The sequence below is a fragment of the Sus scrofa genome, chromosome X, assembly GCF_054392235.1.
Source record: "Sus scrofa isolate SSC_HxYL_T2T_F1_AM1 chromosome X, Sscrofa_HxYL_maternal_Yorkshire_Landrace_v2.0, whole genome shotgun sequence".
Lineage (NCBI taxonomy): Eukaryota > Metazoa > Chordata > Mammalia > Artiodactyla > Suidae > Sus > Sus scrofa.
Window position 1 is genome coordinate 123,331,343 of NC_139401.1, and position 17,250 is coordinate 123,348,592.

At 39.1% G+C, this 17,250-nt stretch overlaps 1 long non-coding RNA gene across 10 annotated transcripts in view; it reads left to right on the forward strand.

The window, feature by feature from the left end:
• LOC102158351 (uncharacterized) overlaps window positions 1-17,250 on the forward strand; it is a 758,918-nt gene that overhangs the window by 404,759 nt on the left and 336,909 nt on the right. For 8 of the 10 annotated variants that reach the window (XR_014835884.1, XR_014835889.1, XR_014835883.1 and 5 more), the window contains one exon: window positions 13,263-13,365. This is a non-coding gene — a long non-coding RNA (uncharacterized LOC102158351). Of the gene's footprint in view, window positions 1-13,262; window positions 13,367-17,250 lie in introns of those variants that run through there. The other 2 variants (XR_014835886.1, XR_014835887.1) reach the window with 1 other exon arrangement.

Consider the following 17,250-nt stretch of genomic DNA (forward strand, 5'->3'; position numbering starts at 1 on the left):
ATATATATATAATAATTTTAATACTTTGTAGGCTGTGTTGTACACTCAACTCGTAATGTTTTATTTTAATTGTCTTAATTGTTTTCACATTTGTTCCCAGTGACAAGGTAGTGTTCTTAATTAGAGAATGCCTAGTGTTGTTTTTTCCATAAGGCTTTTTTCTTTTTTCTTTTTTTTTTTTTTTTGTCTTTTGTCCTTTTAGGGCCACACCTGCAGCATATGGAGGTTCCCAGGCTAGGGGTCAAATCGGAGCTGTAGCCATCGGCCTACACCACAGCCACAGCAACGTGGGATCCAAGCCGCGTCTGCAGCCTACACCACAGCTCACGGGAACGCCAGATCCTTAACCCACTGAGCAAGGCCAGGAATCGAACTCACAACCTCATGGTTCCTAGTCGGATTCGTTAACCACTGAGCCACGACAGGAATTCCTTTTCCATAAGATTTGCTTCAGCTTCCTTCTCAATTTTCTGTTATCATCTCTAACCTGGAATGAAATCACACAAAACCTTATTTCAAAACCTAAGTGCTGAAATATATGATGCCTCAATCTCTTGAATAAATGAGAAGAGGGGATAAGAGACCACAGCAGGTGTCAGTGAAATTCCTAGCAGGAAAATGGTATTGTTCTGGATGCATGAAGAGACATAAAAACTGAGACAGACCTGTTCTTTTTCTGGCATCAAGAGAGATTCTCCTGGCAAAGGTCAAGATCTGTGGTTGTGTCTGAGAATTCCAGTTTCAGTGTTTCTACTGTTACTATGAGGCTCCACAAATTGACACTTTTGCCTCCGTATTAAAAAGAAGCACTGTGTCTGAAGAAATTCAGCTGTCTAGTGCACAAAGGAAAAAATAAACTAGAGAGAATAGACATGTTTGCAAAAGTTATGTTCCTATAGGGGAAAAAATCTAACAACATTTTTAAAAGTCTTTTGGACTTTTCCACTGGAGAATCCTTTAAGGAATCCCGTCTCGTGAGGTAAGCTTTTGGCTCATACTTTTTAGCTTAGCACGCAAGGTTCTGTATGAGCAGGCACCCACAACCTCTCCAGTCCCTTCTCTTCTTCTTCTTCTTCTTCTTTTTTTTTTTTTTTTTTTTGGTCTCTTTAGGGCCGCACCTGCGGCATATGGAAGTTCCCAAGCTAAGGGTCCAATCGGAGCTGTAGCCGCCAGCCTACGCCACAGCCATAGCAACGCCAGATCCGAGCTGTGTCTGCAACCTACACCACAGCCTACGCCACAGCTCACAGCAATGCCAGATCCTTAACCCACTGAGTGAAGCCAGGGATCAAACCCACAACCTCATGGATCCTAGTCAGGTTCGTTAACTGCTGAGCCATGAAGGGACTACCTCTCAGCACTTCTTCATATGCACCCTCTACGCAGTCATCTTGAACCTCTTGCAGTTTCATGAATATACTATTCTTTCTCTCTTGCATCTTGGGATTTTGAGCATCTACTATTTTGTTTTGCTCTAATGCCTATCTCTACCATCTCACCCCCACTAATGCTACTACCTTATATTTAGCTAAACCCTATTTATTCCTCAAAGCTTAACTCATATTGAATGTCCTTCAGGAAGTTTCTCTTGACAGTCACCAGGGCATTCCCACTATGTGACTCTCATAGCAGTTATCATGTTATATTGAAATTGCCTGATTTCTTACATGTTTCTAAATAATGATATCCTTAAAAACAGAGGCCATATTTGGTCCCTGTCCATGATTCCAGACCATAAAATAGACTTGGAGCAGAATAAGTACTCAAAAAATTTATTTCAAACAGATGAATAAAGTCTTATCAGTTGATTCTACACCTTTCTGCATATGGAGGTTCCCAGGCTAGGGGTCCAATCGGAGCTGTAGCCACCGGCCTACGCCAGAGCCACAGCAATGCGGGATCCGAGCCGCGTCTGCAACCTACACCACAGCTCACGGCAACGCCGGATCGTTAGCCCGCTGAGCAAGGGCAGGGACCGAACCCGCAACCTCATGGTTCCTAGTCGGATTCGTTAACCACTGCGCCACGACGGGAACTCCCATAAGAGTTCTTTATTCTGAATACTAGGTCTTTTTTTTTTTTGTCTTTTTATCATTTCTAGGGCTGCTCCCATGGCATATGGAGGTTCCTAGGCTAGGGGTCTAATCAGAGCTGCAGCTGCCGGCCTACACCACAGCCACAGCAATGCGGGATCTGAGCCCCGTCTGCAACCTACACCACAGTTCATGGCAATGCCAGTTCCTTAACCCACTGAGCAAGGCTAGGGATCTAACCTGCAACCTCATGGTTCCTAGTTGGATTCATTAACCACTGAGCCACGGCGGGAACTCCCTGAATACCAGGTCTTTGTCAAATGTATTGCAAATATTTTCTCCCACTCTGTGTTGACTTTTTACTTTCCTGATGGTATCCTCTCAAGCACCTTAGAAAAATATTTTTGACAAAGTGCAGTTTATCTATATTTTTCTTTTGTCACTTGTCATTTTGGTGTCATATCAAAGAAATCATTGCTGAATTTGAGGTCAAGAAACTAACCTGTATGTTTCCTTCTAAGAGATTTAAAGTTTTAGCTTTACACTTTGGCCTTTGATCCATTTTGAGTTAACTTTGTTTATAATATAAAGTAGGGGTCCAAATTCATTCCTTTGCATGTGGCTATCTAGTTGTCCCAGCATCATTTGTTGAAAAGATTATTCTTTTCATCATTAAATAGCCTCAGTACTCTTGTCAATAATCAATCAATTTACCAAAGATGAATGAGTTTATTTCTGGACAGTAAGTTCTGTTCCATTAATGTATACATCTATTCTTATGCCAGTATCAGACTGTTTTGATTATTATAGCTTTATAGTAATTTTGAAATCAGGAAGGATGAATCCTTCAACTTTCTTCTTTTTCAAGATTGTTTTGGTTATCAAGATCCCTTATGGTTTGCATAGGAATTTTAGGATCAGATTTTGACAGATACTGCACTGAATCTATAGATCAATTTGTGGAGTGTCACAAATGTAACAATACTAAGTCTTCTGATCTATGAACATGGGATAGGTTTTCATTTATTTAGGTCTTCTTTAATTTTTTTCAACAATGTTTTGTTTTCAGATTGTTTTTCATGGTACTATATTCTATTTGAACTTAGACAGGAGTTTAGACTTAATATGCTAAGCAATAGCAGGTTATTGTAGGCTCAAAGTGGAATATAACCAAAAAATAGCATTTCTGGAAGCTATGGAAATATGCTGCCTGGATCTCTCTTTAAGAAAGAATTTGCCATTCAGCTACAAGGAGTGCATTTATCTGAACGCCTCCACCTATTAGCACATTTGGGTTCTGCCTCATCCATGCTCTTCATGGGCATCCCCTACTCAGTGACTGAGAACAGTAGAGGTATTAGGACCTAGCCATTTCTCCGCATTGTGAGGTTCCTATGGGAAATTTTTGTTTTAGAGTTCTCCACTGGGTTGAATGAAGCTTTGTGAGATCTCAACCTCAGTCTGAGACCTCTTTCCAATCCTACTTCTGTCCCTTTTCCTTTCACAAGGATCATATCAGCATCATAGTCTGAAATATTTCCCTGCTTGCTCTTCCTTTTTCTTCACAGGCATTACTGCCAATAAACTTTTGCACTCCTAATTCTGTTTCAGCATCTGCTTCCCAGCAAGAGCCCAACTCACACACAACTTAAGCCCTATTTCCATTTTGGGTGAAGAAAAGGAAATAATTAAAGGATTTTTAGAGATAAACAAGCTCTCATAAAATCTACTCTTTTTGGAGTCTAATAAAGCCCCAGTTAGGATAACACTCTTATAGATAATGAAAGTCAATTTAGTTATGCCATAGTTTGAAGGGTGACAGATTATAAATATAAACAGGCACTTATTGGTGCCAATTTGCTGCCAAATATCAATTGTAGATCAGATTCCCTTACAAATGGTGCAAATTGGTCTAGGAAATGTTTTGTAAACAAATACTTAGCCCTTCACTCAACAAATCTAGCACTTACCTGGCACTTAAACATACTGATGAAAAGTGAGGGGAAATCCATCCAGATATTTGGTGTAAGGCAGCCAAGCACAAAGTTAAGTGCAGAATTGAGATGATCATCTGCTTAATTTCGGCCACTAAAACTGTCACCAGAGACATTTAACTAATTGAGTTATTGGGCTTCATGGGATAGAAAGAACCTAGAGATCATCAGGCAGGATATATACTCTCTATCACCAAACAGGAGCAGAAACGGAAGCCCAAAGGGAGCAAATGACTTGCCCAAGGTCACACAACAGTCTAGTAGTTAAGCTAGGATTGGAACCAAAATCCTCCTACTGACAGAGCTCCTTCCCTCTCATTTCTGTCATCACACACTTGTAGTGTCACTGATTCTGGCACATTCCTGTCATCAGGGAGCTGAATCCAATAAAGTACACCGATCTTCAGTTTTTACCCTTTCCACTGAGCTCACATACAACTCAACAGAAAATCTTATTTTTCCATATTCAAGGATTATCTTTGATATGTGGCAGAGTGGAAATCCACTGGAGGTTACACAATTTTGAGTGTTCAACTCCACAGCAAGAGAAAGCCTTAAGCAACACCATCTGATTATGCAACTTTGCTGTTGTGGAGAATTAATCAGATTCATCCTAGAGGCTCATCTGCTGCATGACACATTCATTCCTTGATATTGAAACTCCATAACAAAGTTAAACATGAGATTTACTCTTGACTTCTTCTGCTAGTAATTTCTAATTTTATTAAACCCCTAAACTCCAGAAGTTGAAAGTGTGTTGGTTAATAATCTTCAATTTTCCTAAATGTTTCATAGTCCTGCTTTCTGGCTCCAAGATGTCAATTCTCTGGCAAGAAAGGTCAGCTCCTGGAAGGACAGCAAATTTATTGTTACCTTCATAGGAAAAATAAAAGATAGCAGGTGCAAAAGAATGAGGTGCAATTGGACGTTTCTCCCAAAACACCAGGTTTGGTGATAATTGTATCTTTTGGTGATTCAGTAGCTGGCAATTTCTCTTTGTCATTCTTTAACTCATGTTCCAACAATTTATCAGGAGTGCAAAGCTCTATGAAGTACCAAGCTATTGGCCAATCCTGGCTACAGAAAATCCTATGACAGATGGAAGGATTTAGCTTGATTCCTCTGTGCCCTCTCCTTGTCATTTTTGATTGTTATCTCTGAGGATGATCTTTTGGTTTGAGATTGGCACTGCCTTGAACTAGTGAAACCCAGGAAACTTGGCAGAGTTATACAGGCAGAAGCAGTAGTGGCTACAGCTAATCAGGGCTATAAAAGGGTGTAAAGACCATAGAGATTTATTTTGGTAGCCCCCTTTGATGTAAATAACAATTCTGGGGATGTGTAGGTTGGTATATGCTCCTATGTCAAATTTTCCTATAGCAGAATCAAGTTTAAATGAATTGCAATGGTAGTTTGCAAGGAGAAACTATGATTATGGTGGTTTGTAACCAAAGGCAACATTCATTTATTAATGTGTATGTATCAGATACTGGGCTAGACAATGGGATTCTAATACTAAATAAGACAGCAGAGGTATCTAACCATAGAGAACTTATGATTTAATGGGAAATAGAAACAAATAAACAGACAATTATAACACATTATACAGTGATGTGTCCTATTGGAGTGCCTAGAAAGGATTTAGGGATAATGAAAGGCTTCATAGAGGAAGTGATATCTAAGTTAAGACATAGGGAAGGTGAGAAGGGAGGGACAACACACTCTGTGCTCAGTAGGGAGAATGGTGTGTAAAAAAAAATTAAGAGAGTGAAGAACATGGAGAAAAGGCTTCCTAGATGAAAGAACTGAAAGAAGTGACCTATAGATGGAGCATGACATGTGAAGTAAGAAATGATAAGACTGAAAACTAGTTAATATTCTGAAGAAGAAGGCAGGACTTTAGTATCATAATGTGAATAGTTCTATTTCAAGGACACTTTATCTCTTTGCCTTATGTGGAACTCTGTACTAGGCACTCTGGGAGCCAGAGCTTTTAGTAATTATTATTGCAAAAATTTTTAAAGCATTTAACTCTATGAATAGTTGCTATTATCCTATCCCCATGTTGCATATGAGATTACTGTTGAATAAATGAGAGAAAAATATTGGGTTAGACAGCAAGTACCATGGATGTTCATAAAAAGAAAATGTCAGGAGTTCCTGTCGTGGTGCAGTGGTTAACGAATCCGACTAGGAACCATGAGGTTGCGGGTTTGATCCCTGCCCTTGCTCAGTGGGTTAAGGATCTGGTGTTGCCGTGAGCTGTGGTGTAGGTCACAGACGCGGCTCGGATCCCGCGTTGTTGTGGCTCTGGCGTAGGCCGGTGGCTACAGCTCCGATTCAACCCCTAGCCAGGGAACCTCCATGTGCCGCGAGAGCAGCCCAAGAAATGGCAAAAAAAAGACAATAAATAAATAAATAAGTAAATAAATAATAAATAAAAGAAAATGTCACAGGACTTAAGTGCTCCAAGAAGATAAAAGACCTTGAGATGAAAATACCAAATTGTAGAACCTCTATACTGTTTTCCATAGTGGAAACTAAAAACAGAACTACCATATGATCCAGTACCCCCACTCCTGGGCATATATCCAGACAAAACTATAATTCACAAAGATTCGTTCATCCCTGTGTTCATAGCAGCACTATTCACAATAGCCAAGACACGGCAACAACTTAAATGTCCATCGGCAGATAAATGGATTAAGAGGATGTGGTACCTATACAATAGAATACTACTCAGCCATAAAAAGAATGAAATAATGCCATTGGTAGCAACATGGATCCAACTAGAGATTATACTAAGTGAAGTAAGCCAGAAAGAGAAAGACAAATACCATATGATATTACTTATATGTGCAATCTAAAATATGGCACAAATGAACCTATCTACAAAACAGAAATAGACTCACCTAGAGAACAGACTTGTGGTTGCCAAGGGGGAGGGAGGAGGGATTAGGATGAACTGAGAGTTGGGGGTTAGTAGATGCAAACTATTACATTTAGAATAGATAAGCAATTAGGTCCTACTGTATAGCACAGGGAGCTTTATCCAATTTCCTGGGATAGAGCATGGTTGAAAATAATATAAAAAATGTATATATGGTTGAGTCACTTTGCTATACAGCAGAAATTGGCATTACATTGTAAATCAATTGTGCTTTAATAAAAAAAGTAGAAGGAATGAGATAAACAAAAATTAGGCAAACACAACAGAAATAATTGCTGCAGACAAAATCCACCAGTTGGTGCTAAAATTTGTGGATGAACATTTAAAAAGAAACAGGAAATGTTCATAGCTTTAAAATATTGCCTCCAAGATAGTCATTAATTATAATTGCAAAATACTAACTTTACAATGGAGAAGCCTTTATCAAGTGATCAAGGTTAACATAAGCAGTAATAAGCCATATCAGTATCATTTACCTGTAGTATGATGGCCTTTGAAGGGTACCTGACTTTTTTGGTATCCTCCTCAACAATGCATAATCTCAACTTAATAATAAAAAACATCCAAAAATCTAAATTGAGGAAAATTACACAAAATAATTGATGATTTCAAAGGTTATGAAAGGTTATGAAAGATAAAGAAAGATTGAAGAAACATCACAGATTGGAGGAGGAGAGGAACCATGACAACTAAATGCAAAGTAGAATCCTGGATTAGATCCTGGAACAGAAAATGGACATTATGGGAATATGTGAAATTAGAATAAAATCAGTAGTTTAGTTAGTAGTGTTGTTTTAGTATTAATTTCTTCATTTTTGTGAATTACGATGGCTATGCGATGTGTACTGTTAGAGGATGTTGGGTGTATGATGTATAGGAAATCTCTGTACTAAGTTGGCAACTTTTACATAACCCTAAAATTATTTCAAAATAAAGTTAAAAGTCAAAAAAAGAAAAAAGAAAATACAGAACTGTAAGAGAGAGGTCGGAGTTGGGTTTGTAACAATTGTCTTAGATAGACCACCCCCAAAAGGAATGACTGTTGCTAGAAACAAGCAGAGGCTGATGATTGAATCTTAGAAGGTTCATGGTTTACTAGAGAGTGAAAAAGAGAAACCATCAAATGAGACCAAGGAGGAAATTAACCTGCAGTGTCCTGGAGTGTAAAGGTGGGAGGAGAGTTCCCGTGGTGGCGCAGTGGAAATGAGTCCGACTAGGAACCATGAGGTTGCAGGTTTGATCCCTGGCTTTGCTCAGTGGGTTAGGGGCCAGCATTGCCATGAGCTGTAGTGTAGGTCGCAGATGTGGCTTGGACCCTGCACTGTTGTGGCTATGGGCTGGCAGCTGTAGCTCCAATTTGAACCCTAGCCTGGGAACCTCCATATGCTGCGGGTGCAGCCCTAAAAAGCAATAAATAAATAAATTAAATAAATATAAATAAAAATAAAAAATAAAATAATTAAAGGTGGGAGGAATTTCATGTGTGAAAGGGTGTGTCCGCTAAAACCTAAAGGAGGAAGTTACTGTGTCCTCCAATGCAGCTTTGCTTTTTCTTCTCATTCCTCCTTGAAATGTACTATGTAACGATGTAAATGTTGATAGTATTCTTGCAGTATATGAAAACTGAGATGCAGAAACATGATGTGTTGACAGGTATTGAAGACAACTCTTTGATGTAGTCAAATCTTAGAGATGTGTCAACATTTCTACAGCCAGATTTTTGGGCACATCACCAGATCATTTCTTTGCAAAAGTATTTGGCATTTTGAAAATAAAATTATTGATTTATTTCACAAGAAAGAAGAATCTTCTGCTCTCATAATTTCTTCTTCCCCCTCCAACAAGAGCCACTTCTCTTTAGTACAGAAACTCTGGCTCAATGGCATAAGCTTAGGATTCACAAAATGCTTCAGTTAAGGCCATTTGTAACTGCTAGTTATGTGTTCTTGCTAGAATTAGAACCCAGGAATGTGAAGTTCTAAATTGTGTGCTTTTCTTCTAGTGGGTCTCTTAATACAAATCAAATTAAGAAGAAATTAACCCTTGAAATAGCAGCTCCCTTGTCTTTATTCTTTCCCAAATGGTTAACATACACTTTAGATTTTTGAAGGGCCATGAAGTTTTAGTGAACAATTCCTACAATTCCTAACATATCATGAACCAGGCTGCTTGGACCAATGATCTTTGGTGCCACATACTAAACCACAGAAAGATAAGTCCAGAATATTACAATCCAAGTTTGTTTCTTTAACTCAATAAGCTACAATTTGTGGCTTGAGAAGCAGTAACTTATGTAAAGACATAAATATATGTTAACATTTCCCCATAACTTCAATGGCCGTGTCCCTACACACATGCCAACACTTGAAGGGTAAAGGGAATGTACACAATTTCAACTAGCCAAACCAATGGAATCTTTTTCAGATGTTTTATCTTCGTGTAGATATGGTCTGATAAAAAGATTTTCAGTGCAAAAAAAAAAAAAAAGTTAAAGATGCAGAATAGATGAGAACAAAAGAAGGCTAAAAGAATAAAAGAAAACCAAGAGAAGGGTGAGGCATTCTTTTTGTCTGTCTGGCCTTCAACTTAGGTGGCCACTGGAAAAGGTCAAGTTTCTTTCTCTAGACAAAAGTGAATCTGATTTAAATGGCAATATTGGATTTTTCAGATCACTGCAGAGTGGCAATCATGCTATTCAAATGATTCATTTCTTCTGTTGACTCCACTTTATTTTCTAATCTTTATATAACTGATTAGCAAAAGAAAATTCCTTAAACAATGAAAGGAACTTCAAACAAACACAGGGACTATTTGTTTTTCTCTGCCCATCGGCTGTAAACTTCACAGTCACCCTAGCTGGCCAGCTCTCAAAAATGCTCCACTAGTTACTGGGGGGAAGGAAGGAAGTTTAGGTTTATTTTCTAGGCTCCTCTTTCAATTAGAATGTTCCATAGGGGACATTGTCTACAGAGGGGGCACCCAGGGGGTAAGGGGATGGAGGTGTAATAGATGTTTAGTGTGTCCTCAGATTCCCACATCAGGAATGAGGCACCCTAACTAGAGTGTTAGCTGCTAAAATTTCCAAGCTGAGTTTCTCTGAGAAGCACCATCGGCCAAAGGAAATTGCCTTGCCCAATGTGACTCTTCCTCCCTAGGAAGAGCCCATATCCAGTGCCTGGCAATGTAGATGTACAAAGCCAGGACCCCTGATCCAGGTTCGAGACAACTCAAAAGGTGCATGCTAGCTCTAGAACCCCCCATAGGATCAGCTGAGGCCTCTGTTGCAACTGCATCTCCATAGTTCCTCTCTCTGCCAACTTCTGCTTCCTCTATTCCCTTACAGTGCTGTTCTACCTAAGAAAACACCTGCGCACAAATTTTCATCTCAGTCTGTTTATTGGGAGATTTGGCCTAAGACAGAGGGGGAAAGTAGAGGTATTGCCAGCTAGCAACAAAAGAAAGCCAATAAGGAGCTGATATTCCTCCTTTCTTTTGCTTTAGTGGTAAAATGCCACATTTGTGGCCAACTAATTTCAGCCGAGGAGTTGCTGAGACTTTACCAGTACAGGGTGGTTTCTGATCTATTTATACTTTGCCACATCTAGTGTGACTCAATTGGGATGAATGAAATACCTTCTGATATTTTAACTGAATTGACTAATCAATTCAGTTAAGATGTGGACTTGCTCAGCTGTGTACATAACAGTCAAAAAGAAAAGTGAGTAAAATTGGACTGGGGAATTTAAGAATAATGACTATAGACTTATGTGACTCATAAATTCGAAACTTCTTTTCTCAGTAGAGTGAGTGATTAAATAAAGGGCTGATGTACAGAGAAAAGGAATGTATTAATAGAGGTGCTGAGACAGGCATTATTGATTAGTTTGTAAGCTATTACCCTTGCACTTTCAAGTGATTCAGAATGACCAGTAAGGGACAGGAATATTTTGTGCCTCAGTTTGATCATTTTAAAACAAGGGATTTTGACAAGGTCACTGAGTTATAACCTTCTCACAACCAAAGACTCTTCTAAAAAATCCCTATCCTCACCCCCAATAATACCATGGACTCTATGATTTCAAATATTAAACCCACCATACAAACTGCTTTTTATTAAGTAATAATCTTCCTTATGTTTAAGTGATTTAAATATACAGGGATCTATCAGTAAGAACTTCTGATGAATGTGAGGTAACTAGTTAAACCGCCTTAAGCTCATAAACTTCCAGGCCAGAGCAAATGTGCTTGATGTTCTACTTAGCCTGTGCAGCTTTGTTTTGATAAGCTAGAGCTTCCAATGAAAAATAGATCCAGATATCCCATTATCATCTTAGAAAACCTATAGATATGAGCCCCAGGACATCAGAATGAAACATACTGTCTTACCTTGAAAATCCCTCTCAGGTCTAATGTTCTACATTTTATGAAATTTCCAAATTATGTTTCATTTTAGCAATTATTTTCACCCATTTTTGTTCAATTATGAAAAGTCACATCTGATTCCAAGCCTTCATAAATCCAAGAAGTAATTTCCTTGTCAATTGGTTATACAGAAAATTTTAGTATAATTTTTATAATTGTCTAATTAGAAGTGAGAATCAGAAGTTTGTTATGACAGCCTACAATACAGCTGGAATCAACAAAGTCACAGTGACCTCTACCTCTTATTATAATTTGCCATGGTAAATCCACAGGCCTCAGAAATCTGGGATTCATTTTTCTAGCAACATAACCAATGACTTCCAAGTGTATGAATTCCGCCCACAAAGCCGATTCTTTGCATATACAGCCGCATCTATTATCTGAATTCTATTTGCAATCCTACTTGCTTTCATGGGTTACTGTGTTTGTAAATGAAAAAGAAATGTCATCTATCATCCATTAGGATCAACATACATTTGTATAGACATGGAAAACATTTAGCTCTGACCTCACGGGAAAGTGATGGGGTAGGTTATTTGTGTTTATTGGCAGGACTGGTGCAATTTACTGGCATGCCTGAGGAGTTCCCAACCAATATGGAAAAGATGGCTTTATCATGCAGTGTCAGGGAGGCCTGGCTTTCCTTCGAGCTGCCTAGCTCCACACTACAAATCTCAGCCAGCATGTGAAAATTAAAATCTTACTTGATTCTAAATAACATTACACTTGGATGTCAGGAAAGTGGAAACATGCCACATGTTGAATAATGATGATATATTGATTACTCTCTCTTGAAAAAAAAATGACTGAAGGCACAGATGGACTGTGGAAGAATTTCTTAGGCTACTTTAAATATACTTCTACAGTGATAAAACATATATGACATTAAAATAGGGTGCATTTTGGATTCCTCTTGTTCTTGTTTACCTGAATTCATCAGATACTAATGGGCAGGGATTAATCAGTTCAGAAATGCATCCAATGCAATCAGATCACACATGCAGGTTCCTGCCATTTTGGAAGTTAGTTGACATCAATGCTTTGATTAATGGTTTTGCTACAATGCAGAAGTGGTGCAGAATGCTTTTTTGTGACTTTATAAGCGCCATCTCTGTTAAATTGCTTCTTGTCTAGGTCATTAGCTTTCTGGGAGACCATCACTGTCATTTAGACTCTATGAATTTAGTAATCTGGGATTTAGGATGACTTACAGCTAACAGAACTGTGATTCTCTGTGCTTGAAAAACATCCAGGCTCTTTCTTTACTTATTTATGTGGTGCTTGGAGGGCAGCCTTCTTATTCTGTTCTTAGGATTCAATCAGATAGCATTTCAGAGGCATTGGGGACCAGGCACCTTTTTAATTATATCACAGTCTCAGCAGAGGAAGGGGGAACAACTGTGGTGCACTGAAAGGCACACTGGAATGGGAGTCGAGAAAGCTGCTTTAGCAACAGTACTAACCTGCTCTCTGACTGAAGGCAACAGCTTCACTGTCTAGGGCACGGTTCTCTGATCTGTAAAGAGACAGGCCCAGAGGCTGGTTCCCTTTTCTTGAGAGTGTTCCGCGTATTAAAAACTAGGCAAATGCTTTAGTATATCATCTCACTTGGTCTTCACGACTACCCTAAGAGGTAGACACCAACATTCTTCCCATTTTACAAAAGAGGACGATGAGACTCAGAGAAACTACAGGTTTCAAACATTGCTCACCAGAACCCTAAGAGTTCAGAAGGGTGCCTCTGGAACCCTCAAGGTAGTGAGAGGGTAGATACCTTGAACTTCAATTTCAATCAAATCTGCTTTTTTTTTTTAATAGGCTGTATATTTTGAGCTTCCATATAACTTTTTCTTTGTATTCTAGATTTGGACAGAGAGAACACTGAAAATGTTTAGTAATCCCAAGGATGCAGTCTGTCTCCAACATTCCACACTATGTCCAGATACTACAAGAAAAATACGAAAAGGTAGGCATCTGCTGGATAGTATCATTAGAGAGCATCAATTTCTCACCTGAGTTTGAAATAGTCCATGTTGTTATTGCTCTTCCTATAGATACAGACAGTCCTGCGCTTCTATGACTCATGGTGTTTTGACTTGTACACAGAAAGCCAGGCAGGTCTGGACAGGGCCAGGGTGAAATGTACATGTGGAGTGGCTGGGTAAATTTATGCCTTTAATTCAGTTATCCTGGGCAAAGCAAAGCAGAATTCAGGAGTGTCCCTAATTTTCTTAAGTTACTTGAGGCAGAGGTGAGCTATTAAGCTTGCTCCACTTAGATGAGGCCTGGGCAGTCTCCAATTCCCCAGCTAATTAGGCAGCCCCTTTTGCCCTGTGGAAGTTTCCAATACTGCATACTGTCATAAATATGAATAGAGCACCCTATCTTGACTGTGAAATCAGTCAAAATTAGAGTTTGGTTTCACTTTAGCACTCTTTGCCATCCATCTCTGTCCAAGTTTATAGCTAAAGACAATGTAAAAGGAAAATCTCATAAGAGAATGAGATTTAAGGCCACCCAATCAACTTTAAGATGTTTTCCTTATCAATAAGGCTTTTTTTTTGAAAAGAATTAGGCAGGAGTTCCCCTTATGGCTCAATGGGTTAAGAACCCAACTAGTATCCATGAGGATTTGGGTTTGATCCCTGACCTCGCTCAGTAGGTTAAGGATCTGGCATTGCGGTGAGCTGTGGTGCAGGACGCAGATGCAGCTCAGATCTGGCGTTGCTGTGGCTGTGGTGTAGGCCGGCAGCTGTAGCTCCGATTGGACCCTTAGCCTGGGAACTTCCATATGCTGCACATGCTGCCCTAAAAAAAAAAAAAAAAAAAGGAAAGAAAGAAAGAAAACAAAAAAAAAAAAAAAAGGAGAAAAAAAAATAGGATTAGGCAAATGAAACCGCCCAATGATACAGAGTTTGTACCAAAGCTGGGAACATGACCTGGAACTACATCACTGTATTAATTCTTCCAAATAGGTAGTGGATTCTACTATCAGGAGCACCACTGTCTTTGTGACCCCCTAACACATCATGGCCCAGGATTCCTTTGCCCTCTCTTCCTCCCATGGCCCTACACTCCAACTATAAGAGTCTCCTCATTGGGCTTTCATAATAATCTTTTGCTGTTGGTGTCTTATAGTCTCCAGAGTGGTGTAACAACCATGTTTTCTCTTTTATTTCTCCAACAAATATTTCTTGATGAGGAAACTTTTGGAAGTGATAGATATGTTCACCATATCTTGATTGTGGTAATAGTTTTGCAAGTGCATACATATTAAAATTCATCAGATTGTATAATTAAAATATGGGCAGTTTATTGTATATCAATTATAACTCAATACACCTGTTAAAATGTTTATTGGATGCTTCCCCTGTGCCAGGAACTTTATTTGATACTGGAAATGCAGAGATAAGGCCTCACAGTTTGCATCCTATTTGGTTGAACCATATGAAATTGCTATTTGTATATGTGAAAAATCAGCAAATATTGGTAATATTTCAACCTAACAAAAGTGACCAGATACAGTCACCATGAGATAGGCAATGTGAGCATTAATACCATTTTATAGATGAGGAGATTGGGGCTCACACAGATAAGGTGACTTCCAGAGGATACTTCCTCTATGATTCGCATGACTTAGCCACCCCTTATCTGGGTTGTGGGGTCTGAGTATACTGAGAAGGCTACCTCATCCAGGGCTGGACATATGGACCATTGATCAGAGTTACAGGAGAGTAAACTCTGGGCATTGCTATTTCTGCGTTCCAAGTGGCCTTCGTAGGTGCTAATCCTGAGGCAACCCTAAGAAACCACTGGGCCCCAAACACCTGTTCTATTCTCCATGTTGACATAGGGCTGTTTGCTGAGCTAGTGTCTTGTGCTTGAGATTTGTGGGGGGGGGGATCTCAGGAGCTTGCCTCCATTTGTTGCACCCTCACATATCTTTTGCTGCTTTGGTTTCTATTCATCACCTACTTTTCCCTTCTATTTTCAAATGAACTTTCTTGGCCTCTGACTTTCATTTTGCAATGGCCTGACTATAGTTTTACTGTCCAATAGTTAATATTACCCTCTAATTAGAAATGGGGCCTTCAAGAGCAAAGGCTAGAGGGTCCTCAGGACATCACAGAATAATAACTATGACTTACAAATAATATTTTTTGAGTTCATGAAATGATTTTTTCCATGAGTGGCTATTTATTTATTACCTGTTATTATTTGTGTTACTTGCATAAAATGGGGACAGTGATAGTCCCCTAATTCAGAGTTGATATAAGCATTAAATGATGCAATCCATGCAGACAACTTAGAACAGTGCCTGGTACATAGTTAAGAGTCAATAATGTTGGCCAATATTACTATACATGCAGCATTTTATTAACTGGTCAGTCCACAGGTGGACTAGGATTAAGGACAAAACAGAGAGGGATAACGCAAAGCCACTGCCTGCAAGGAGCTTGCAATCTATCATCTAATTTTAGTATAAAGGGATAATATTATTGAAAAAAATGTTAAGACATACTAGAGGAAAGGTGAAGTTCCAACTTAGGAATAGAGGTTTAGGGAAAACATCGTGGAGAGTGTGGCATTTGAAGTGGCTCCTGAAGGACAAGTCATCTTTTGACATGAGAGATGGGTGGGAATGGAATGGATGTGAAGGGCAAAGGGAACCACAAGGGCAAAGGCACAAAGGTAGGAAAGTGTTCCCAACATTTGGAGGAAAGAGAGAATGAGTGTCATAGGAAGTGAAGCTATAGAAGTAGGCTAAGTCCACATTTCCAGTGGATTTTAGTGTAGAGGCACCACAATTACCTGTCAAGGTCACTCTGTGCACTCTGAGCTCAGTGTTAAGTGCATATGGGTGTTTGTTGCAACTAGTGCTGAAACTGACTCAGAAGCCAACTGATGGGTAGCCCTAAAATTTGCTTGTTTTTGAACCACCCGATAAGATGTCGTGAGAAGAACACAGCATCGCTGGTGTGGTATTTCTGCCAAATATGTACAACCTGAATCTAATATTGAGGAAACATCAGACAAACTCAAAAGGAAGGACATTCTGTAAAGTACCTAGGCACAAATATTCAAAAGTGACAAGAGCTTGAAAGTCAAAGAGATTGAGGGACTGTAGAGGAAGGAGACTAGAAAGATATAACTAAATATAATACATGGTTCTGAATTGGATCCTTTTACTATAAAGGACATTATTTGGACAACTGGTGAGGCTTAGATGGGATCTAAGTATTAGACTATAGTTTTGCACCAGTATTAATTTCTTGCATTTTCAGTATTAATTTTGACGGTCACATTGCGGTTATATAGGAGAATGCCCTTGTTTATAGGCAATACTAAAATATCTGATGGAAATGGGACATCAGGATGGCAATTTGGTTTGAAATGGTTCAGGGAAGAAAAAAGCTCTTGTACTATATTTACTGTATTTAAAACTTTTCTGCTAGTTTGAGATTGCTTCAAATATATGTGTAAAATTGAAGTTCTCTTGTGGCGTAGCAGGTTAAGGATCTGGCGTTGTCACTGCAGCAGCTTGGGTAATTGCTATGGTGAAGGTTTGATGCCTGGCCCAGGAATTTCCACATGCCGTAGGCACAGCTCCCCCAAAATATGTAAAATTACTAAAATAGATTTCCCAGGAAAAAATAAGATTAAAAAAGTAAGCAAGTTTTCTAACAACCCCATCAAAAAAATGGGCAGAAGATCTAAACAGACAGTTCTCCAAAGAAGACATACAGATGGCCGAGAAACACACGAAAAGATGTTCAGCCTCACTCATGATTACAGAAATGCACATCAAAACCACCCTGAGGTACCACCTTACACCAGCCAGAATGGCCAT